This window comes from Anser cygnoides, chromosome 4 (genome assembly GCF_040182565.1).
Source record: "Anser cygnoides isolate HZ-2024a breed goose chromosome 4, Taihu_goose_T2T_genome, whole genome shotgun sequence".
Lineage (NCBI taxonomy): Eukaryota > Metazoa > Chordata > Aves > Anseriformes > Anatidae > Anser > Anser cygnoides.
In genome coordinates this window covers 74,593,915-74,619,460 of record NC_089876.1, presented here as the reverse complement: position 1 = coordinate 74,619,460, position 25,546 = coordinate 74,593,915, and the positions used below count along the sequence as shown (strand labels likewise).

At 45.7% G+C, this 25,546-nt stretch overlaps 1 long non-coding RNA gene across 10 annotated transcripts in view; it reads right to left on the bottom strand.

The window, feature by feature from the left end:
- LOC106045331 (uncharacterized) overlaps positions 1-25,546 on the bottom strand; it is a 259,361-nt gene that overhangs the window by 8,832 nt on the left and 224,983 nt on the right. For 8 of the 10 annotated variants that reach the window (XR_010831567.1, XR_010831571.1, XR_010831573.1 and 5 more), the window contains 3 exons: positions 20,616-24,222; positions 10,296-11,730; positions 1,365-1,595 (listed from right to left, as the gene is read on the bottom strand). This is a non-coding gene — a long non-coding RNA (uncharacterized lncRNA). The remainder of the gene's footprint in view (positions 1-1,364; positions 1,596-10,295; positions 11,731-20,615; positions 24,223-25,546) is intronic. The other 2 variants (XR_010831570.1, XR_010831572.1) reach the window with 2 other exon arrangements.

Genomic DNA, 25,546 nt, shown 5'->3' with positions numbered 1-25,546 from the left:
TGATGCTGGTAGCTCAGGTTCTTCCCTGTTAATGACTACAATACAAATAGAGCCACCTCCTCCCCGTCCTCTGGGCAGGGGAAGACAAGCTCAAATGGACTGTCTGCTTGTAATAGCTTGGATAACAGCAATGTAGTTAACAAGATGCTGGGCAAGTCTGTGTTAGACTGTTGAAGGCAGTCCATGAGCAAAAGACCTAGTTTTAGTACGAGAGATGCTGATGAACAGCTCTGCTAGCAGCGTCTGAAAGCACCCAGGAGTAATGCAGGGCCTATGCTGCCAGAAAGGAGTGTTGCGCAGTGATAACATGATACCAGCAGCTGCACCTGATGCAGGATGGTTGGGTTCCCATCTTTAAGATACTAACTCTTCCATTCAGAGATGGCCTGTCTTGTGTCATAAAAAATGTGGAACTTGGGGTTGGTGTGACACAAATACAAAGAAAAAAAATGATAAGGTTTGTTATTGGGATAAGGCACACAAACATTGAGATGCCCAAGGAATTTCTCCTTAGGCCTTGGTAAACCACGCAGTGTTTCTGGTTTAGACCAGAAGTGCTATCAGGAAAATCAGGAGTAGCAGTACCATCCATGATACCAAAATGGCCAATAAAGAGAACTAGATCTTGTTATTTCCTTGTTTCAGCTTTAACCTGGTGTGTCAGGACCATATATACATATATATATATATGTAAACACACACACATATAAACACACACACACATATATACACACACACACATATATATGTGTGTGTATATGTATATATATATATATATATATAGTGGTGCTATACATGTGTGCACACATTTTTTATAGCCCTAACACCAGCCAGGTCCCTGTGCCCACCCGGGCAGTGGACATCAACATGTGACGTTTGCCCTTTTTGTTGCTTCCCAGTAGGGAAGGAGACCAAGGTCTCCAGGTGACTTCCAGCCCTGTGGGGCTGCTGGTGCTCCACAGCCCCTGCCTGAACCGCCACAGCTCCTGTCGGTAGCCTCAGAGGTCTGCGTGAGATGAAAACCGCAGCCTCCTTCCTGCCAGAGATGCGATGCTCGGACCAAATTGCTTCTAGCTGCCTCCCCAAAAGCCAAAGTTCAGCTTTCTCCAGCAGCGCCAGTCAGCAGGAAGCCTAGATAATAGTTTGACACGGTACGTGGCAGCACAGTGCCTCCACACAGAGCCTGCAGCCGTGCTCCTAATATATTTCCCGAGCTTCCCGATGAAGCAGATACGGCAGAAACTTATGAAAATTTGATTTCACCTGCAGCAGGGGAAAGAGATGAGGAAGATGGGTTAATGTGCTTCTGAGAAGAAGATCCTCCAGGAGGAACATTTACAGGTAATCACCCGCCCTGCATTTACCTTTCATGTCTGATGTCATCTTTTGCTAAATTGCCAAGATGTTCGTTCACATCAATAGCAGCCTCGGAGTGCTCCAACTTCAGGAAATCAGCGTGCGTTTGGGGGCCTAAATCTGAACTCAGAAGAATAGTCTTGTGTTTTTTCATACCACTGGCAAAATGTAAATGTCGTTGGTGCAATGTTCACTCATTATCGCTGAATCAAAGAGCAGTCTCAGTTCCTGCTGGCATCCTATGTAAAGAAAAGAAAAAAAAAAAGTCTCTCTTCCTGTTACAGACATACATTGCTATGTGAATGGATGGTATTGTCTGGTGCTCGTGTCTCACATTCACGTTGATTAGCTGCCCTATTTTGGGACTGTTTGTATTAGGCACTAGGCTAGTAAAATCATTAGTTTGAAAATAAAAGTAAATCTTTGCCTTAAGAATTAAGCATAGAAAACACATGATTAAATTGATAGAGGTTTATAAAGAGGGGGGAAATGGCATGAAATAGGTGACACCATGGTTTGAGGCAGATGAGCTTCATTGGGGATGAATGACAGGGCTGAAGTAAAAATAATCAGAACTCCTGTGTAAAGTGATGCTGATGTATTCTGGATGTCACATTACACTGCACAGTGCTATGCTCACTCTGAAAATGCTCTTTAATTATAGCTGCTCGAGCCTTAAAATCACAACACTCAAATAGGGTGGAGGTGGGCATCATTTAAGCAACATAAATCACATTACTGAGGATGCAGTGTAAATAGGAAGTTCACCTCCTAGATAATTTAGCAAGACTTACATTGGATTCTTAATTATATATAGGTCTATTTAATGCTAAAGGTTTAAAGGGGCTCTGATATATTTTTATAAACTATTCTCCTTTTTAAATACTTCTTTCTGCTTTATCTTTTCTTTCTAATGCTTGCATGGTAAATTGCATTTGTATGTTTTTGCTTTAGAAGGATGTTGCACAGCGCAGCGACAATAAAATGATGAGATGTGACACCCCTTTGCCTCACGAGACTCTGTAACTCTGGCTCCTGAGATAGTTTTCATCTTTTGAGGGATGCTTCTCTTCCTTTTCGTTCCTTTGCTGATAAATACACATGTATATCAGTCGGTTACCTGCTCTTCCCATGCTGTTGTCGAAGATGGCAACCTACCCTGGACATCTCTTCCCAATTATTAGTTGTTCCCAAGCATCTGCACATGAGGACAACACCTGCTCACTGATGGACGGGTTAAACAGTCCCAGGGGGTGGGGACATCTTGTGTAGGGCCAGGGGGCTGGGATGAGGGTGCGTTGGAGGTCAGGGTGGCAGCGTATCGGTTCTCCATCACAATTTGGCAGGCCAAAATTACTTGGGCAGTTCTGTCCTCTCCTCTCCATCAGCTGTCACAAAGGGAACCATCCCCTCAGGCTTCGCTAGACACATCCCACACTCGGATAGTGATCCACAGGGGAAGTTTTCAAGCCAAAAATTCAGTTCCTGAATTAAATAAGACAGCTCCGCCCATGGTTGGTCGAGTGTCTTGGAGAGTGCAACCTGTGCCTTTGTCGGCTTTGTAAACTGCTGGTCTGGCTATTTAAGCTAAACATAATTCTTTCATTGAGCACTTTTCTCCCACAGTTTTCTTTTCAGGAGTTGGCACCAAATAAAGTAGCTTAAGAAAAAAAAAAAAAAAGAAAAGAAAAAAAAAAGCACAAAACAAGACAGAATTTCAAGCAGAAAAACTGAAAAGCCCTCTTGAGCCACGGCCACACACAGTCGTACAGATCCCTCCAGAGCAAAGTTTGCCACTTGTATTGCAGCAGATGTTTTCCTTCCTTCAGACGGCACTGATACATCCCCTAGAAGATCTCTGAAGAACGATTTAAGACCTGGAATCACCTAGGCCACTGGTTTCCTTTCATACACCTCTCCCATGCCAGATGGAGCCAAGGGACTTGGGGTCATTGGTGGAAGGGCTTCTCCCTCCTTGCTTGGCAAAGCCCCTCGTCTTCTTAGGGAAATTCCTGGGGAAGTTCAAGGGCTCGGTGCCTGCGTTGGCTTTGCAAAACACGCTTAATGGTTACGAAGAAATTCATACATATCACGAGTGATGATTTGGCAAGCAAAGAGAGAAAAAAAAAAAACCAGCAGCTGGGTTCCTTAAGTAAAATAGCAGCAACAAAAATCTGTGATTGACTCAGATATTTATTAAGAGAAAAGCATGAATGAAAAAAGAATGAAAGAATGTCTGTTTTAAACTAAAATGTTTTCCTGACAGCTCCCTATGAAAAGATTTTAAAAACAGTAACATTAGTGGCAAAGTACAGAAATTCATCTTTTCTCTAAATAAAAATAAGATGTTGAAAAGTATGTGAAATGTGAGGAGGAAAACGCTTTTAAGTATCAGAGTGCCCTACCACGTTCCCCACAAGCAGAGGATGTGTTTGTCAAAGGCCTCCAGACTTAAATTCTCAATAACAGCGGGATATATGTGCCATAATTTACCATTAATGAACAAGAATGTGGTATTTCAAGGGTGTTATGTTTCAGTGAGGTACATATTTTGAAAATTGCTTTGTAGCTATTTGAAATTAAATGACTGATTCCCCTGCTGCTGCTCAAAAGGTAGAGCCACTGAACTACCTGCTCCTGCTTGGCTTGCTCCTTACCCTCACAGGGATACCTGGTTCTGGTTTTTTTTTTCACGAGGCATTTCTTGTGCGGAGAGGGGAAAAAACAAAACTCTTTCCTGAATGTCTGCTTTCATAAAGCGTCTGTTTTGCTTGTCGTGCAGTGACAGACGTTAAAAACTCAGGAGAACTGTTTGTGGATGATCGGCATCCTGGGATGCAACTACATGAGCGGCTCTGTGATCCACACACGCTACTCCTTTTTCTAATTTTATTTTATTTAGGTGTAAACCTTCTCTGCACCCACTCTTTTTGAGTATTGAAGAGTGGAATAATGCGCATGAAATGGTTTCAGTCCTGGAAAACCAACAGTTCATTTTAGTTGAGAAACCTGGAGCCATGCATAAGCGCTCACACTTGCTCCTTCTCGCTCAATCTTTTTTTATTTTTTTTATTTAATATCTTTCTGCTCTTATAGTGCCAAAGGAAAAATTCAGTCAGAGCCGAGTCTCCGCACGAAATACACGAGGTTTGCTGGAGTCCCCTGCTGTGCAGGGAAGAAGCATCAGCTGATTGATCCACCATGTCATTTTACCTTCTCCCAAGATTTCACAGCCTTAAATGTCTTTGTCTGTAAAGATCCTAAAGCTGGTGTAAATATGATTGAGGTTTTACACCAGGAAAGAAAATCAAATGTAAGCTTTAAGGGAAAGAGGTGTGCATGTGGAAGAAGCAGTAGCCGGATTCGGAGGCGTCGCGTCTGAATCCACAAGCACGCTTGCATTTTGCTATCTTGGAGATCTGCGAGTGAGCAGCTTTGAACACGTTCCCCGCTCCTCCTAATGAGACTCAATTTGCCACACTTACATCCGTCCATTTGGTTCGGGGAGCGCTCGGTGCTGTGCACATCGCCCCTGCCACGCTGCATGGCTACAGCCCCAGCCCTTTGTGCTGCGCGCTTTCAGATGGATGGCTTTTTCCATCATACATCACGGCTGTGACAGCAGGCTGATGATCTACAACTCCGAGCACTGTAGCTCTGATGATGTGGCTGTGGCTGCAGTAATAATGTGGGCCTACTCCTGGGAGAGCAATGCTGCATGGTGTGTTTTTTTTTTTTTTTAAAGGTGAAGAGAAAGGCTTAAATCCCCTCTCGTCTGCTATCTGCCTCCTCCCCAAAGTCCCAGATCAGCGGGGAAAAAAAAAAGATTAATCCATCTTCTGCGGAAACATCGGCACTGGCACGAGAGAGCGCACTGATTTAGATGCTTGGCAGGATGTCACAGAATCCAGGTTTGTAAATAAAGATTTGGCAGATACGCAAAGGAAAGAGCAACTTTCGGGTCTCGCACCCCGACAGGTGAATATTGCAGTATGGGGAGCAGAACGAGCTTGTCTTCTGCGTGGCTGCAGTTCAGTCGACACTCGCAGCCCCTCATAGGCTCATATCTCTTGTATTCTTCAAAACTCCAGCTCCTGGAGGCAAGCGAGTTTGTTAAATCACACATTACCAAAGTAAATAAGCAGCACTTTGTTCAAAAGGAAATGTAAACTCTCCAAATCATGGCATTAGTCACCCACAGAGGTTCAGAAGTAAGAAAGGTCGAGGGAAGAACGCACATTTTATCGTTACCATGTTTCGTGGGTTTTAAACCCTTCTACTGATGTAGGGTTGAGCCACAAGATTGGATTGCTTGGGGTAAAATAACAGTGCCTGTTGGTGTGCGGTGCCGCAGCTCTGGCTGGGGGCTGCCAGCCAGGCTACATCCAGCATCATGGCACACTGTGCCTTAGTCCAAAGCCCAGACAAGTGAAGGGAGATCTTCAGCAAAACGAGACTCAAGCCCAAGCCTCAGGCACCGCAGAAATTGGGAGTACTGCCTGTGCACACTGGTAGAAACAGTGCAAGTTGCCTTTCTTGTGGTTTGCGTTGCTTTCTAAAGCGTATGTTTCTGCTAAGGTCAAAGGGTTTTAGGAGGTGAAGTTGAAATCTGTCTCCGAATCAGTGCAGGTGAAATCATTCCACCTTTCCTCTGGCAAATGAAACAGAAAATGCAGGGGCAGACACATTTGCTGCTGTTAATTAAGCTACATCTGTTTGCAGAGGACCTTAAGCAGATGTGGCACTGAAAATGACAACGCACCGTGGCAGAGGGCGGTGACACAGCCCTCAGCTTGGGCTGAGGGGCGAGGAGAGCTTTGCACGTCCTCTGCCAGCAGCAGGAGGCCTCCAGCTGCTTCAGCGATGCTCTCACAGCAGATGCAGTCTGGAGGCATCTCTGCCAGTAGAGGTAAAAGTTTTAAACCGAAGGAGGGTAGTTTGAGATTAGATATTAGGAAGAAATACTTCGCTCAGAGAGTGGTGAGGCACTGGCACAGGCTGCCCAGAGAAGCTGTGGATGCCCCATCCCTGGAAGTGTTCAAGGCCAGGCTGGATGGGGCTTTGGGCAACCTGATTTAGCAGGAGTGGGGAACAGAGGACAAAGGACAGAGTGGCTTGACATTCTCCATCACTACTCACCCCACTGCACCAAAACCTCTGCCCCATCATCGAGAAGCTCTTGCCAAAATACTTTCCAGACCTCCCAGGTACTCTGCTCCCTCTGGGACATCTTTTCCTGCTCATCAGTGTTTTGGGAGAGAGGAGATTCTTAGTGCATCAGTCCCGATCTCCAGCCTGGCTGTTAGCAGGTTGCTCAGGTGATTTCCCCACTGATTTTCGGGGCCTGGTGTCTGGTCTCTCCTGGCATCCTTAGGCTGGTGGCCACTGTCCAAGCTCTCTTGACACTGTCCACTGTCCAGGATTCTTGTTCCATTACCTGGTCTACCTCAGAGTTATGCTTTCCCTAATGTTTAACCTATTTTTTGCCTACTGCAGTTAAGATCCATTAGTTCCTGTTCTGTCCTCACTGACTAATGAGAATTGGTCCCAACCCTCTTTATAATGTCCCTTAATGTGCTTGTAGACAGTTATGCGTCCCTTCAGCCCGCTCTTCTCCAGGCTAAACATGCCCAGCTCTCTTTGCCTTTCCCTCACAGGTCTTGTTTTCCAAATCCTTTATCACCTTTGTTGCTTTCCTGTGAGCTCTTCCCAGTTAATCTCTTAAAAAATATGCTGCCCCGCGCTGAACGCAGCGCGCCATTGCCTCTGCTGCTGGAGGAGAGCAGCAGCATTAGCATAATTATCTCGCCTGGCTTTCCCACAGCCCTGCTATTAACCGTTTTATTTCTGGGGCACCTTGCCTGGATGGTGCACGCAAATCCAGCCTCCCCCTGCGTGCAGGTTGATGTTAGCTGCTGAGAAGGCAGGCACCGCTTTGCAGGCAGAGCCCAACCCCTGCCCTCGGGCAGACCTCGTCTTCAGAGAGCGATGTGAGAGCATTGCGAGCAGGGAAAAGCCCTGGGGACCCCCTGCTCCAGAGAGCCTGGGGGCAGCGGGTGGCTCCAGCAGGAGCTGGCGGCGGTCCACCTGGTGGCAGGGGGACACCGGCCACGTTGGGCACCAAAGCTGGTGGCTGGCAGAGAGGTCAGCTTTGAAACGATGTCCAAAAGGAGAATTTGCATGCTCCTGGTCCTGGCCTGGCAGAGCCCACCTCACCCAGCCCACGGGTGCATCGGGCACGGAGCCGTGCTGCTGGCTTGTGCTGCTTGGATGGGTTTAATGGCGACCTCGAGACCCCACGGAGAAACAGCAGGGTCCCCAGCTCCTTCCGTCGTCCTGCCGCAGTGGTGCATTTCGTTCTTCCCTGTTCTGCAGAAAGCGTGGCTTGATTTGGTTGAATCTCAGTACATTTCTTTAATTTATCTCCCAAACACCACGCTATCCTTTAATCCTGTCCTTCCAGATATTTGCATATCCTGCTCCGTCTGAGCGGTACCTCCATGCGGGCTGGCTCTTAAAGGCACACGGAGATCTGCACGCCTCGCTGTGCCAAGAGCTGCTAATGAAAACACCAACGAGCATGGGGGAATAAACTCACCACCTGTGGAGTCTTGTTTGGCATCCTCATTCAGCCTAATAAAGAATCATTCATGTTTAATTGCTACATTTGATTGTTTAATTACAGTTATTTTACATGCCATCTTGTAGTTTTGTCTTGGCTTTAGACACTATCTGCTACCTTACTCTTTCTGAATAGTGAATTACACTATAATAGAAAATTATGTTAGTCAAAGAATTAGAGCTAGGCCTTCAAATTGTAATCAGGATATTTTTTTTTTAAATCTTTTCATAAAACCCTTTTTACTTGGCATTGATGTACAGATTCAAATCCAGAGGTTTTTTTTCTGTGCAGCAAGAATTATACAAATAACTCTTTCAAATGCTCTTGCAGGGCCACAATATGGGTAGCCTCATCTTCTCACTGAAGTTTTATCAAATTACGCTTACTTTGTTTAAACGCCAATTCATTTTAACAACTGCAAGATTTTTTTGTAGCGGCTTAACTTGGCATAAAATTAGTTTATTGCAGGTTCACTTAGTTTGGCAATACTCTGACTTCAAATCAATACAAATCTGTCCTAAACTTCAATAAGACAGTCTGCTTGCAAACCTGACTCCTCTTTAGCTAGATGAATGAAAACGAAGCCAGGAAAACCCCTGTGTTTCTTCAGTGGTGCCTTTTTGTTGTCCCCATCTTGTTCCGGTATTCTCTTTGGGTTCACCCCATGCTCCCCAGATGTGGTCTGGCAATGAACCACTTTTCATTTAGGTTTCAGCAGCTCCAGCTCCCTTTTCACTAATATGCTTAATGACTTCTTCCAGAAACAACGGCACACCTCTGGTTCATTTGACAACCCTTTCTTTGTATTTCTGTAAATCATACCGAGTCCTGCACCGCAGATATTGCCACATGCTGAGCCATCCCTGGTTCTTCTCGTGGCTTTAGGAGCAGCACAAGGCATCACTGGTTTGCTCTGAGCCCTCCTGGCTTTGCTTTTTTTTTTTTTTTTTTTTCTCATCCCTTGGTAATGCCTAAATCTGTCTCCAAGCTGTTTGCCCTTGTGTTCTGCCTGCCCAAAAGAGAGGCAACTTTCAGAGACTGCTCTTTAACTAAGCTGTTTAATTGGAGAAGACTTTAGGATGCTAGCAACTGGTGCCTGGAATTTAAAGAAAAAATATGGAAAAGGCATTTATCAAATAATATAAAGAGGGACTAAATTCAGGGCACTGCACTCTGTGTAGGCTCTTTCCTAAGAAAGAAAAAAAAAAAAGCGAGCTGAAGAGCTGAAGGACAATTTAATGCTAGTTATTTGCCTGCTTGGAGCTGGGAGGCTGTAAGGGATTTCCCTTTGGATGTCTCTCAAGCTCCTTCCCAGGAAATTCTCCCCTTGCTTTTATTGCTGTCTTGCCTTTCCCCTTCTTGCCTCCTACAGCTAGGAAATGACCTGCCACCTGAGCGCTTTTTTTTTTAGGGTAATTTCAGCTACTTCTTGTTAAGATTTTTTAAAAGATGAGGCTTATGTACTCAAATCAGTTTAAAGTGCTTTGCAAGAATATGGCGCAGGAATCATTATTCACCATTTGACCAGATATGAAAATAATCTACACTCATAATTAGTTTCTTAAAATGGACAGTGTAATTTTTATACACGCAATAACAAAGTAGGAAGCGACTGCTATTTCTGCAGCAGACAAGGAGCATCTCGCTGAGACAAAGCTACGGCGAAGCAGGCAATTTTCAGTTCTTTTTCAGCAAGCTTTCTATATCCTTTCTTGCCTCTGCACTCACAGAAAGCCAATTTTCCATGTCCCTTCTACACACAAAATGGGGCAAGATTTTAAAGATACAGCTCCACGGCATTTGACTGCAGTAGGCTGAAAGAAAAATGAAGTTCAGCACTTAACTGATCCCTTTGCAATATTTCAGGGTAAATTAAAAATCAAAATGTCAAGAGGTTCAATATGTCAGCGAGCTTTTTGACAGGGCGGCCACTTTGAAGCCTAAATGGGAACTGCGCTCTTTTTAGAAACTAAAACCAAATGTGTGCAGCTGCTGCACTGGCCCTTTTTCATTTTATTTTTTATGTAATAAAATTAGTAAAATATTCTGGCTGCTGTTTTACTCATTATCACAGTGGAAAGCCTTCATTTCATAGAGTAGATATCTATTTAATCCGACAACTATTTTTCATTATCTGCATTAAGGTAAAGCCTGGTGATCTTGCCCTCTGCCTTTTCCCACTGAGAAAAACCATCTTTGCTGCCCGCAATGTGTTTATCTTGCTTGGCCCTCAGCAAATCATTTTTTTGTTTTGTTTTGTTTTGCCATCTCAGTTTGTGTTTGTAAAACAGGGAAGATAATAAATGATAATACTTACCTTCTTTAGAGAGATGTGGTGAAGATTAATTAGTTCTTGTTTATACAAAGATTGGCAATAGTGATCTGCGGGTTTGCTAAACACCGGAGTGATTGCTATCGCTGCCTCGCTTGACAAAGAAGCACAGTCAAGGACAGGAGCTGGTGCCACTGCAATCATTTACAGGACCGATGATAGCTGTGGCCTTGGAGAAAACTCTCCCGAACCTTCTGCATCTGAGAACAGGAGGAAATGCATATCAGGACTCACAGGTGAGGTAGGCAGAGTAGCACCGGTGGGATGGAGCTGTGGCAGGCCCTTCGCTGTGTGTCCCAGCAGGAGCAGGGTTACCAGCTAGTCCTCTGGTGGGGATTTCTCCTCGTTGGAGCTGTCCTAAAGTGCTTCAAGTCCAATTGTGTGCCATTACCACGTGGCAAGCAGAAGGGTGTCCAGGTATCATGAAGAGGCTTGCTCTCTGGCTGGGTCCATGCTGCCCCAGCCACATCACAGAGGACATGGGCAGGGAATCTGAGGCAGAATTTGGTTGCTGAAGCTCCAAACTTGCTCTGAGCAACACCAGGAGCAGCTGACCAGCTCTGAAGGTGCTTACTCTTGCCCAGCAGGCTGCTCCTTGCCCAGCTGCATGAGCTGGTGTGGACGTGGCATTGGAGCCCACCTCAGGTGCTTTGGCCATGGCACCTCTGGGGTATTTGTTACCCCACCAGCGGCACCGACAGCCCCCCATCACAAACCCTTTTGTGTGCTGGGAAAGGCACACAAATAGGCCATCTGAACTGCTTACTCAGTGTTGAACTGTTTCCTCCTGAACCTTGCTGTAGATGCAGGGATGGACTCAGCCTCTCACACTCACATACGTCTTTGCCGCCAGTTGCTGCATGCATACCTTGTGCCACAGCAAATTGACACCTTTCGCTTCGGCCTGCTGTGTTAGTTAGACACTCACAGGCAGTCCCTTAGGCACGTTAGGCTATTTTCATAGCGGTGCAGCCACAGCAAAATGTATTTTTCCTCACAGCCATCCAATTTGCTCTCACTGGTGCTCTCAGCTTTGCCGGTTTGCCAAGCACACCTGCTGCAGGCAGGGCTGTCTGTGTACAAAACGATGACAGGCCGTGCTGGTCTCCACACATTGCATTCCCCTGTTACGCACAGCTTTCTGTAGGCTGAGTGTCTCTTTTCAACTTCCTCAGTAGTTTCCCAATTCTTTGTCAGCTGCCCCAACCATCCTGTGCCACTGGACCACCCGTGGTGAGGAGGAAAGGAGACACATCCACAGATGACGATGCAGCAGGTACCCAGATTAGACGGTTGGTCCATTCTTGAACGACTGGATATCTTGCTGTAGTTCAAACAAATGCCAGGATCTTACTTCAGCCTTCTTTACTCACAGCTAGGTACAGTTGTGCCGGTCCTCTCCAGCCATCTACTTGCTCACCTGAATAAAAATAAATAATAATAAAAAACAACATCCCACACTGACTGCTCATAACTCTACTCATGTTCTAACAGAAGCAGCGCTGATAAAAGTTCCTCATTTTGTTACGACACAGTTCCTCAGTAAGCGTTTTTTAAGAGCAAAGTTTCAGTTACCATGGTGGATAGTTATGCTGTTAAAGTCTGACAGGTTAGAGTGTGCAAGACCAAAAATTCATGCCATGAGGTATCAGGCAATCGGCATCCATTTAGAGTCACAGGTAGGCAGTCATTTAGCTTAAAGGAAAGCTGTATTTGGGCCAATTTGCATTGCAATGCGTGTACAGGTGAGAGCGCAATATGGCAGGAGATGTGATCACTGAGATTAGAATTTATTTTTATAACCTCAGTTAGGATTGAATTTGTCTGAGGAAAAAATGGTGCCCTGGAAAAAATTACTAAACATCTGCTAATTCAATATTGTCTGTGTCCAGTAAATATCCCTTAAGTTTTCTATTTCCAGTTAAGATTAATTTTCTGATCAAAGAAAGTTTGATCAGAAGTACATAGCCAGCACAGCAGCAGCAATATTACATGGCTTGAGGATACGTGTTGTGTCTTTGAATCTCTGCAGGAAAGTCAGCCAGAAGGGGATGATGATGGCTTGTGGTAGAAGCTCTACAATAAATAATAACTCTTTGTTGGTTTTGGAAAAGAGTTATTTTTATGCATTCCTTTCCCACTGACAGAGAAGTTCTTTCCTCACTTTCAGAGTAGAGTCTTTGTTTTACGCATTTAAAACTGTTAGGATGCTTTTGGTTGAACCCTGTGCTAATTTCAATTATTTTTCTTTTGATCTCTTAAAAACACCCAAAAGAGAAGAGTGCTACCTTGCCATTTGTTCTGGTGTTGCAAGCGATGTTAACAAGACTAATCCCCGTCCTCCCAAGTCCCTGCCTTGTCCCACACAGCAGACAGACAGTCGTCGTCTCTTCCCCTCCCACTTCCACCTAGCCCTGCGAGATCAGCTGTCCTGATCACACTCAGAGCATCTCACCCACGCAAGCCCCCAATGGTTTCTGCTGAGCCTGTCACCAGTCCTTCTGCAATATCGTCTTCCTCACTTCTCCACTGCCATCACACTAAATATTCGCCGCCTTGCAGTGTCTGTTAACTGGGTGGCTTGTTACTAATATCTGGCTCTGAATGGAGGCATCGTGCTCGCAGTATTCCCAGCACCATCTGCCGTCTTTCTTTATTTCAGTTTCTAGAAAGGGTTTTGCTGTATCTGAGAAGCAGAGGAGGAATCTGGATACGGTTGACACAAATCCCAGAAAACGTTTGTCTGTTTGCCTCATGCACTAATTAGTGCAGACTTGGTCAAAAGTGCTCTGAACTTTTATTTATTTATTTTTCTCCTTTCTCTAGCATCTATCACCATGACAGCAATGTGCTTCAACCGCAGGAAATTAAAACACACGACGCAAGCAGCTAATCAAATGCAGAGGCAAACAGAAGAATTTTGCATAGAGCCCTCGGTGTCGCTACAATCCTGCTTTGACGGGCGACAGAGTTTCTGCAGGGAAAAAAAAAAAAAGAAAAAAAAAAGATGTTTTGTTTGTTTCAAATTCCCTTTTCCCTTGGAAGCGTAAACGTGAAATTACTCTCTTTTCTTCCGGTGGGATGTCTTATTTATTTTCCTGCTGGCGGCTGTTAAAGGAGATGCTGCTGGGTTGTATCCTGGCTTTAATTCACGGCTTGCACAGTTCAGCATGGGAATACGGTGGGACTGGGGTGGGCAAACCCCCAGAGCCTCGTGTTGGCTGCCTGCTCGGCAGGGCAGGAGGGGCTGGCAGGAGCTTTCTGCAGCCAGGAAGACCCGCTGTGAGGCTGTGCTGGGATGAAGGCAGGAGGAAGGAGAGCCGAGTGCTGTGGACGCAGGAGCCATGGCTACAAGGACGGGTGCCTACCAGCTTGTCCTCTGCCATCCGTGTGGAGCCAGGATACGGGCAAAGGAAAACCCAGCAGGAAAACAATTCCCTGCAAATCTCTCAAAGCGCTTGGTTTTGTAAGAACCAAAAACAGACCTCGTGTCTGGGCTGAGTGAAGCTTTTATTTTTGTGGTATTTGAACATAAGTGTTACTGCGGTTTCCAACATGTCATGACCCTTCTTAAGTTTTCTCACGCAAGCCCAAACCCCACGTGGCAACACCAAGTGCCGAATTGTGCCAACAGCCATGTGTGAGAGGCAGAGTTAGGGCTAAAACTTGGCTTATCTTACACCCTTCCCCTCGGTCCCCAGCCGTGCAGTGCACTGCTCGCCTCAGTCTTGCCTATAGGTAAGATGTACATTTGTGCATCCATCTACACCTTTGGGTATGCAGTTCAGTTGTACGACTGTAGCAGTGTTTTGGGCTTCAGGGGGTTGAGATAATTGCCATGTTTAACACTATTTTTAAAAAAGACAGCTCTTTTAGAAAAAAAAAAAGATTTTAAATAAGCAATGCAGAGAGCCTAGTAAAAGGCAAACAAGATCATTTTAGGCTCTTTTTAACCTTCACAGTGACCCTTTGAGATCTGTGCAGGGTATTGCCTAGGTCAGCCACAGTCTTGGCCCTGCTAGAGATTTCAGACAGAAGTCTCCTAACTTCTCTTGAACACTTTCATCAGATCATCATCTTATACTGGAGTCTTCAGATGATTTCTTTTGGGGAGCCATGGAGTTTTACCAAAAATAACATTTGGTTTATTCCCCTTGCACCTACATTCGACTGTATTCTTTTATGTCAACGGCTCAGACATCTAAGTATACCTACGAAGGAGCATCATAAAGGACTTCTTTCCTGTTAATCTTTCTTTAGGATTGAAAAATGAAATGCATTTTTCCTGGACTGATAAAATGTCTGCCATGTGAGTAATGGATCCCGCAAAGCTCAAGGCCTTCCCTGCACCCAGTGCATCTGTGCAGGTGAGTCAAGTTTGTCTGCTTTGCTCCTGTAAGCTAAGTCTGGATTTCATAGAGCCATTAAGTAACTCATCTCATAAATCCATATAGCGCCACTAGTACCCTTAAATCCTCTCAAAATAATTACATTGCTTCTACCACAGGTCAAAAACTTTGGTGTGTTGTTAAGCACCCGCTGCGTCCCACTCTCCAAAGGAACAGAACAAGTCAGGGTACAAAGCAACTGGGTCCTCTCCCAGGTGGGATGGGGAATCCCCATGAACCTGAGAGACTCACTATTTGCCTGTCCACCTGGATACATGCAGGATAAAGCAATTTACCAGCGGCCATTTTTCATCAGTGAATTATACTAATGAATGCATTCATCTCTTTTTTAGTTCTCTCTCCAGCTTTTTGAGTTATGCAGTTGATATTAATTACTGAAAAGCATTCACTATGTTGCAGAGGCCCTGTAAACAAGTAGAGTATTCCTTGCCAAAAGGGCGCAGCAAGGTTAAATACTGAACACCACTTGACGAGATTCTGCAGAGATTTTGGACATATGGAGCCATGAAAATGCCTGAGGCTATCATCAGATCCACTTGGAATCCGTAATCAGGATGAGCGAGCTGATTGTCTTTGCTTTTCATAATTCTGCGTTTGAGCAGTAACTCTCCAAACTATCTCATCCCACAATGTCTTGGCGAAACTTTCATTTTGTGTACACAGCTAGGCAGGCTCTGCTTGCTTTGATTTTATTTCATGGCATTTTTCTCTTGTCTTTGTTTCACGTTTGGAGGTGCCAGCTGAGTGGCTGCTGTTTTTAAGGACTTTTTTTCTTTGCATGCTTCTTTAAAGTGATTTGTTGGTATTGAGTATGATGTATTTTAAATGTCTAAAATAGACTGCACTGGGTGCAGGTTCAATATAAATTGATTTGAGACTGCAGCAGCCATGGTACCTTCATATACTAAAACCAGAAGGTATCATAGTTTCTAAAGCAGTGAATGTTAGCACCTGAGAAGAACTCACTATCGTCCAGGTTCAGACTACAGCCCATTTCCTTTTTTTTTTTTTTAATAGGTGAAAGTTATTCTCTGGCCTGTAGATATTTAGTTTTCTGTATTTGAAAATAAATCAAAATTTATTTTCCACTCATGCGAGGAGAATAACTTCGTGAACTCTACAGTGAATATTGCATTGAAAACCTGCATGAACATATTCACACAGCACTTACTAAAATGACAGGAACCCCAAAAAGGCTTTTGCTGCAGAGGGGTGGGAAGAGCTCACAAGTGCCTACTACGGGTTATAAGCTCTAAATTTCAGCTCTGTTCTCCGATCCACAGGGGCAATTCCTCTTAACCTGATCCCAAAGTCTGTGGCAAACATTTGTATTTAAGAGCCCTTGGGAGAGTATTTCACAGGATGGAGATTAGAAAGCAAGAACGGAAAACTGGAAAGTGCTTCGTGATGTCTCTTTAACAGCTTAGGATTGATTCATTTTCGTATTTGTGTCTGGGTCTTACTCACTGCTGCCTCATAGATCAATGGCACGACGGAGTCCCAGCTCATGTTGATGCAGCGTATGGGAATGGGATCCATTATCTTTAGTTCCCAGGACTATAAAATGTCTAATAAACTCAGCAGCAAGAGCGCTGGATTTGCGCGGCACTGCCAGCTGCTGTAGCCTTGCTGTCTATTAAGCTGTGTTTTTAGTTTCATTATTGATGGGGAATGCTGATAGCCTAGCAAATGATGTCGCTTGCAGATTTGAGGCACCTTCCTAAAGCCTCGATGACATTAGGGGGTTCAGAGAGGCTAACATTGAAGAAAAAAAGGTCAGGAAACAGCACCCACAGAGTAAATTCATGGTTCACCTGAGTTATTTCTCCTTTGGAAAGCAGGAGGCCTCCAATGCTGTGCCCATGGGATTTGTCCGTGAGCGCTCTTTGCAGGAGACAAGGGAGAACAAAAATCGTGTGTAGCAGAGCAAGAAGGAGACCTAGCTGTGGGAGCTCAGGGCTCACCTAGCCTGTCCCCATCCTGCCTCCTCCTTCTCCTTTCTCTTCTGCAGACTCTGGATCAGAGAACAGGGGAAATCCCCAGTTCATCACCTAATTAAAAAATATCTGCTCATTTTCTCCTAAGCCTCTTACCCCTATGCCAGCCTGGCTTGTAAAGGTGACTTGTGCTGCGGTGCCTCCACTTGCAGGGAAGGAGGAGAGAGGGATTCATGGTGCAATGAGAAATCAATTTAAATTAACACGGGCACAGTCAATCCTTAGTCATGTCAGCATCTCGGGCTGGCTGCAGGAATCTGAGCAGCAAGTTCAAATGCCTCGGGCTCAAATATTCATCCCCATGACAGAACCATAGGCAGGGTATCCCTGAGCACGTTTGCTGCTCCAGCACTGTTCTCAGTCTCTCCCCTGGCTGTTTACATTACAGCTTGACTCTCCCCTGTTTTTCCCACCCAGAGCTCTGTGGCTCCTGCGACACCTTTGGGATTAACTCCATAACCACTCTGAAAATGGTGCAAAACCCGACCTACGGAAGTTGCTGTGGTGGGGCGGGGGAGCAGCTCTCAACTCCATTTCGCTTGTTCCCTGCGCGTTGCCACAAGGGGCACATTCCTGACCAGTATTAGTTTTTATTGCTTTCTTTAGTCTCCTGGGACACGGATATCAAGCACAGCTATGGGAAATCAGCCAACATTTTTGGTCTCTAGCATCTTTAGTTTAGGTACTTCAAATCAGTAGCAGGCACTCAAATGGAAGTTAATATGAGCCAGCACCCACAGCTCCTACTTAATCCACTGAATATTGATGCCTTTGAACAATCTTTGAACAATCTCCAGATATTCTTTTAGTGTTTAAATATTTGAATTCCTACTGAACTGTGGGCATCTGTTCATGAGAAGAGAAGCCTCTATCCCTCAGCAGGATCTGTTTCTGTTCTGGACATCTGTGTCACCTCTTCGACAAAGGAAGGCCAAATTTGCAGTATCAATGCTGGTATGAATGCAGAAGAAAATGTTCCCTCAGGTCTCACCTGGGCTACAGTCTGTACGGGCAGTGATTATAGTAGCTATCACCCGTGCTTGTAGCCTGGCTGCTCTTGGGTTGTACGTCTGCTGTCGCTGCCTGTGCCCTTGGGTGCCTTCTCTAGATTTGCGTCTCACATTCCCTGCCGTCAGAAGCTGCAGCACCAGGACAAATCTGTTCAGTGCTGGTGTATTTCTGCCAGCTTTTCTCCAAGGAACAGAAAGCTTGTGATCCAGAAGGACTTTACTTTAAAGATCATGGATCAGGGGTTTTGTGCAAACTACTTTCTGAAATTATTGAAAATCTGCCATAATTACTGGGTATTTCAAAATATTCCAGGGAGAACTTCCGGGCCCATCTGTTTTTCCCTTCTCTTCACAGCCACATGGCTTCTCAGTCATTAGACATGCAGAAGGATCGCTTTCGTGAAAATGGAGGAGATGGCAATGATGTGTTTGACAAAATGTGACTTCTGCCAGGTGAAGCGGTGTATCTTGATCAGAAGACACCATGAGGCAGAGGATTCATTACCTCCATCGATAGCTTGTTCGGAGCTTTTCACCCATCTTCTTAAAAATGCATTCCTACCGCCTCCGATTTGTCCGTCTCGAGCTTCCAGCTAATGGTTCTTGTTATCTACCACATTAAAGGGCTTCACAGTTCCCTCTGTTTCCTTTCCGCGAAGGTAATGGTACATTGTAATCAAGCCACCTCTCGGTCGTCTTTTTGATAAGCTAAACAGATTGCGCTCTTTATGTTTCTCACTCTAAAGCACTTTCTTCAGCTCTTAAATCATTTTCGTGGCACTTGCTGTGGCTTTTTTCTGTGCAGTCACCAATTTTGTTACACTCTTATTAAAAAAGATGAACCTTGGAGCTGAGCGCAGCGTCAGGAACTGGCCTCATTGAGACTGCATGCAGCCTAAAAAGCCTGTGCCTGCATCTGCCCGCATTCCCCTCTTTGTATACAGGGATCATTTCACCTCTTTTTACTGTGGCTTTCCCCAGTTGCTTGTCCACTGTGCCCTTAAACCATATCCGGTTATTGCAGGGTTTTCCTGCTGCCCTTAGCCTGTATTTAGATGTGATTGTTTGAGCAAGCCTATCTTACACCATCCTCAGTGCGATTAAATTTCTCTCAGGGACTTTTAGCAGGAGAGCTGGCACCTAGTGCGGGATGTTGAGCCAGTGCCTCCTGTCCAAGCTCCAACAGGAATGCCCTGGGAAAGGACCACAGTCCACAAAAGATCATAAAATGAATCTTCCAGGTCTGTTTCTTCAGGCAATAAAATGGAAAAAAAAAAAAAAAAAGGAAGCCTTTGGCTCCATCAGTGTGGTTAATGCTCCTGGCCCCATCCTTGTGACAGCTCTTTTCTTACCTGCCACATCTGCGAATGGGTGAAGTTTAAGATTTCGTTGGTAGTCTTGGGTGGAAAATGCCTTCCATGTCTCGACATTTCTGGAAATACCTGTCTGAATCCCACTCGAAAATAACTCGTGAAATCAGCTCTTCATCCATTTACTGCAATCTTTACTGATACTGCAGACTGCTCACTTTTTAATCACCGTGCGTTACGCTACTAAGTGAAGCACCCGACAGTGGAAGGAGGTTAGCCATCGCACCAAATCCATCATCAGAAAGGCAAGTAGTTTTTGAGACAGGGTTTCTATTCCTAATAATGCTGACTGACATTAATTATCACTTAAAACCCCCCTTTGTCAGCACTTCCATTTGGCATAGGAATGATGCCAGGAGGCTGCTCCAGCAGCAGGAGGAATTAATGCCCAGGTCCGCACTAGGTCCCTGGCGGTTGCTGCAGTGTTGACCACACACCGGCGGCAGAAACGGGAGGTGCTGCCCTCCCCTTCCCAAACCCCTCGTTTTTCCAATTGGGTTTGCACGCTCGGGCCTTTGCTCCGCTGCTTGGCTCCACTTTATGAGCGCGGCAGGGTGATTTATTGCAGCCTTCGAGTGGGAGACACAAGGGTCGGTCCCGCGGGGCTGGCTGAGCCCCCTCCCCGTGTGCCTCTGCAGCTACCGAACTGCTCTTTGCACGGCACGCGGTGGCAGAGCAGGAGGCACTCGCCCATTAAAATGCTTTCAGTGGTTGTCCTCACGACTTAAATAAAGGCTTCTGGTTTTCCAGGCGAGGGTTTTCGAGGTGTCCGTCTCTTCATTCTTCTTTTTTTTTTTTTTTTTTTTTGTCCTTCACGTGTTGTTATTGCTTCCATTCCTTAAAGCGCCGCAAATTGCAAGCCTGTGGCTTGCCGTGAAGGCATGCTGGTAAATGATTTATAGAGGGTCCTACAAATCATGTTGCACAGAGCGCAACCCCTTCCCCCACAGCAACAGTCATCATTTTAGAGCAACGCAGCCTTCAAGGGAGCTAAGCTGTCCTTTCCCTGCTGAGATTTAGGAAGCCAAACAGTACAATGCAGCTAAAAGTGAGAGTAAACACGCTGCAGTAATAGCCTGGCATTTAAGTTTCAGCAGAGCTTAAGGTGGCCTTGCTTATCAGCGGAATTACATTATAACACCAACTGGTACCCGCACATGGTTGTGATGCTTTTACAGACACAAAAGAGAAGCCCAATATATGAATATGTCAGCAAGGAGTTAAAATTACTTGGAGGACTAAAAGGCTAGCAGAAATGTCTGACAGTGAAATGAATTGCAGCAATCTCCGGTATTAATTGTGGTCTCAGCCCTCGCCACCCGGTCGAACCTCGTGGTGGTTGCAGCAGAACTGGAAGCGCCACGTGGCCCTGTGGTGATAACCTCAGGCCCTTCTGGCCAGAGATTTCCAAGAGCCATCACACACAACTCTCCGCAGTGCACTAGAAATGCTGCAAGATCAGAGATGGGAAGCCCTCAGCCTGCCCTGGCCCTGAAACACAGAGAAGGGATGCTCTTACCTGGCTGTCGGCGCAGGACGTCTGAGGATCCCTCCTGGTCTCAGCTGGCTCCGGCATGAGGTGAACGTGGAGAGCTGGTCGAATTGACGACGCTGCCTTCCTGTCCCCCTTGTTCTCCGTGCTGATCACGGACTCGCAGAGTAATTTGGAATGGGAGGGAGCTCAGGGTCATGTAGGGCAAGCCCTGCGTGGAGCAGTGCCAATTAAATCCGGCTGTGCAGAGCCTTGTCTAAACGGGTTTGAGCATCGCCAATGGTAGAGACCGCAGCCTCTGTGGGGTCCTGCTCCCGTCTTTTCACTGCCTTTCTCATGAAAAAAAATCTTGGCTAATATCTAATCTGAATTTCCTGCATGCCAGCTCACATCCATTGCCTCCTGCACAATTCAGTGCCTCTTGTCCTATCTGGCAGCACATCTGGGAGGTGTCTGGTCCAGGCTCTGCACTTCAGGTAGCTGTTCCAGGTCCAAAAAGCAAAACCCCACACTTTGCCAGCTCTGTTGAATGCAGTGGCTCCAAAGAGTTAATACAATAAAACATCACAAGGAAAACAGTTCTGGTGCCTAGAAAGGAACAATTCGCCAAGCAGTGAAACAACTGGAACAGCAGATTGCAATTTCGACAACATATTTTGCCAAGCAAGTTGCCAAAAAGTAAAAATTAATATATATATATATATATATAGATCTAAGTAAATTAAACGTTCGTCTGGGACTGGGAAGGGGGTGTTTATCAGCAAGTTATGACCTCTAAGATAATCCAAACATTCCTGGAGCTATAGACGAATGTCTGAGCAAGACACACCATCTCTTTAATGGAAAAGTGAATTCCAGCCCCTGTGATACTCCATCTGATGAGGACACTTAGCTGTGATGGGGTGGAATAAAGTGCTTTATTACACTAAAGTGAACCACGCTGGGAGTGTTGGGGATATGGTTAATGCAAGTACAGAGAAATTACACAGTGTCTGCTTTGACTTTCTGATTTCCTCTAATGGACACACGGCTCCCAGTCCAAGTGCTCAGAGAGCTTTGTGCCATGCCATTTTCTCCAGTTATTAGCTGGGCTTTTCCTCCAAAGTCCTTGGCAGCAGCAGACTCATTGACAAACCTGGCATTTGCAGCTGGGAATTTAGAGAGCTGGCATCTTGGGTCCGGCATCCCTCCTCTCAATCCAATTTTCCTCTAATGACGCATTAGGCATTTTAACTCATTAATTGATGTCACCTGTACTCTGCAGGAAATGCAGCAAAACCAACACTTCCCTGTGAGGTTTTGGCTGTGGATTTTGTTAGTTCAGCACTCATCCTCTGACCGCAGCTATTTTTCTCTTTCTGAGATCCATCTCAGCTCCCCGTTTTGATGCTTCGCTGGTAAACGCAGCAGTGCATCGCGCCGCTGACGGGAGAAATTTCCTGCCTGAGAACTGCTTTACTGGTGCAAAAGGGCTGCCGAACACACATGTATATGTGTACGTATATACATTTACAAAGGGGCCGCTTTGTCCTGCAGCCTCCTGTCCTGCCATCCCCTCTGTTTCCCTCTGCCTGCCCTCCAGTCTCTGCCAGTTTAAGTTGAAATCTGTCTGAATTCCCCACCGGTGTGGGATATTCTCCTCTATTTTCGTCTCTCTTCCCATCCATCCCCTGACCATTTTCCCCCCCACTGCTCCTGAGCGGGGCGTGTTGTGTGGAGAGGAGTTACTGAAACGGTCTGGCTTCAGATTTGTCTTGGTCTTGTCCAGGCGATAGGGAAATGCATGCAGAAATAGTCTCCTAGGAAAACCGACCGTGGAAAATGCAGCTTAAGGAGCAATAAAAGAGTTTACCGCCGTCACGCAGGCACTGACAGGAGAATTTACGTCTCCCACCGAAAGCTCCCCTGGGGGCACCTCTGTCGTGGGCCGAGGAGACAGCAGCGGGCCCACGCGACCGCCCCGTGCACCACAGGGCCCTCCTCTCCCCTCCTGGGGGCTCCTCCGCATCCCCTCCGCCCTCCGCAGTAATTTTCCGCTTGTTGCCTTTTGTCACGGTCCTCACCCCTGTTACAAGACCCCGCTGACCTCCCGGGGCACCAGGCTCTTGGCTTGCCACCCCAAAGACTCTCGCACACAGGCTGCCTCAGCGCTGCTGCGCGCTGGCTGTGGGGAGGCCTCAGAGGGTTTTCTGGTCTTATTTCATCTGGGCATTTATGTCGCTTCCGAGCCTGCAGCACAAAATTCAAGGGCAAGCTAACATTTAGGCCTGCTGCTGTCGAAAACGGCAGTGGAAGACTCGTGTTCCTACACTGACGACTCCTTGGGGTGCGTGGGTGAGGCAGGCCGAGAGGCTCGGCACCTCAGCAGAGAGCTGAGAGCCCCACAAACCATGTCCCCCTTGGGCTGTTCCAACACTTTTGGGGTTGCATGGGAGAAGGGAGGCAGGGTCCTCACAGGGATTTTTTGGGAAGAGCTTTCCTATGGGGGCTACGTGAGCAGGCAGCGCTCCAGCAGTCCCCTGTGCTCCGAAAAGCCTCGCAGAGCCGGGTGAGGGTGAAAAGCAGCACATGGCCCTGAGTGCTCATCGTTCCCCAGGACGGGGACAAAGGCACTGCAAGGGCTTGACAAGCTTGTGTACAGGCATATTTTCCTGAGAGCCATTTCCCCAAAGTCTTTGTAATTTTTGTTTTGTTTTGTTTTTTAATCTCAAGCTCTTTTTCCTGCTTTATGTCATGCCTTCCATTTTAGAGATGTCAGATGATCTGTGATAAACTGACAGTATGTGCAGGAGCAGCAAGGAGACGAGGTCCATTTTAATGAGACTAACTCTACTGGGTAGTGCAAACTGTGCCTCAACAAGCCCTTGGATCTTGTTTCCCTTTGCAAAGCGCCTTAATGGCATAAAAGGATTTTTGCACAAATAAGGAAAGGCAATTCCCCAAACAGATTTCTTTCAGTAGCCATTGAAATGGAAAGCTGCCACCGAGAATTGCATGATCCCCCTCTAAGAGGTAAGCACAATCAGAAATCAGTATTCTCTCAGATCTTGAAAACAGACTGAAATATTTCCGAATAAATTGGGTGTTTGCTTGGGGCTCACCATTCACCCAGCAGATCCTGCCCACTGGCCCTGAGATTTAATGGCACATACGGACACTCTTACCCAGTGCTGCCCACAAATGACCCATTCCTTCAGCGGAGCAGGCAGCTTGGATGCTGGTGAGGTGGTAAAGGAGGTAGGAAGACCAGGGACGTATAGCAAATCTCAAGGCAAACGTGAGAAGGCACCACACTGTTCTTGAGTCCTTGGTCATTTCAGTAAAAGATTTGGGTGCTTTTCATTGCCTACGTGCCATCGTCATTCCTCGTGGATGAAGAAGTCAAGTCAACAAAAAAGCTTTCGGTGCTGCTACCACCTTATAACTAGCATGTCGGTAGGCAACCACAGGCACATGCTAAGTCATTAGTCCTTCAGGCGGGCTGGCCTCATGCTTCCCACTGGCAGCCAATGTGATCTGGGTGAATTTCGGAGAGGCAGTCAGAGTTCAAGCAGGGTCAGCTGCACAAGGCCCAGGCTCATGGTGGCTTTTTTTTGGCTGTTGGTTGTGGCCATGTCTGTCTCAACTCTCACTCCTGGAAAAAACAGAAAGTCTTCACTTAGGTCTTCACATAAGGAACTCCTCAGCATTGGGCAGAGGCTTGAGCTGCAACGCGATTACGTACAAACCTTCAGCAATTCAGTAATTCCAAAAAAAATAAAATAATTAATCATACCAGCACCAGGTAAATGCACAAAGACAGCTAGGTCTGGTCAAAGCTGCAAATAAGAGCTCTCTTTCAATGCTTTATTTTTAACCTAGACACCACTAGCTTAATGTGTTCTGGAGCATCTACAGAGAATAACTTTAATGGAATATATTTTTTTAAATCTTGCTTTCCAGGGAAGTAGTTTTTTATCTACTACTCTTTCCTGAGCTATTTTTGGACCCCAAGGCATGAATTCTAACATTTTCTGGGCAACACTATGAAAAAGTGAATAGATGAATAGAAGATGTAAGATACTCCAGACTGCCTAAGAGTTATGCAGTCCAGTTTTCCCTGTTCTCTCTTGAAATATGGATTTAGTGAGGGTTTGTTCGAGCCTGCAGGAAATCTTATTTAGCTATGTATTAAAAAATAATAATAATCAAATGTTCTGATCTTAACTTGCATTTCTGACTACAAATGATTCCTGTATTTTTTCAGGTAGGTCTGGAATATTTCTCCAAGATAATTTTGATCTATTCTTAAATTTCCTCTGTTTATAGAAATCAGATTTATTTAAATAGATGTAGGAAATGCCATATAGCTAGTGATGAGAGGATATTAACTGATTTTTAAAGGCCTGATCAGAACAACTGCAGGGAAGAGGTCAATATTAACTTGACTGTTATTCTCATTGTTATTCTTGACTTCAGTAATATTAGATGTTAAAACAGGCTCCCAGATAAGAATTGCAAATCTTGCATTTGAGAAGAAAGGAAGTGTGATCCTAGAAAACAGATGCAGAGTTCTCCAGATCTCTGTGAGTGTCCAATCTTTACACGTCTGATCGATAGTTTTAGCAGTGGGACAGATGTGTGATGTATTCACATTCAGATCTTTCTAAGGAAGGCAACAAAACAGTACTAAAATGTCCCGTTGCTGCTCAGTGAGGAGATGGCATTCACCGGGGGAGGAGTGGGAAGCTTGCCTTGCGGAGGCACAGGCAGCCGTAGCTACAGGAACATTTTTAGATTAAGGTGAAGGCAGGAAGGTGATGAAGAAAGCTTTGATTTCTGTACATTGGGACAGCAAACAAGTGAAATAAATAGGGCAGGTGGGCGCACACAAGGGAACTGAGGAGTGCCAGGGGAGCATCAATATCAAGGTAACACCCAGGGTGATGGAGTGGGGCAGGCGCATTGAGACGGTGCTT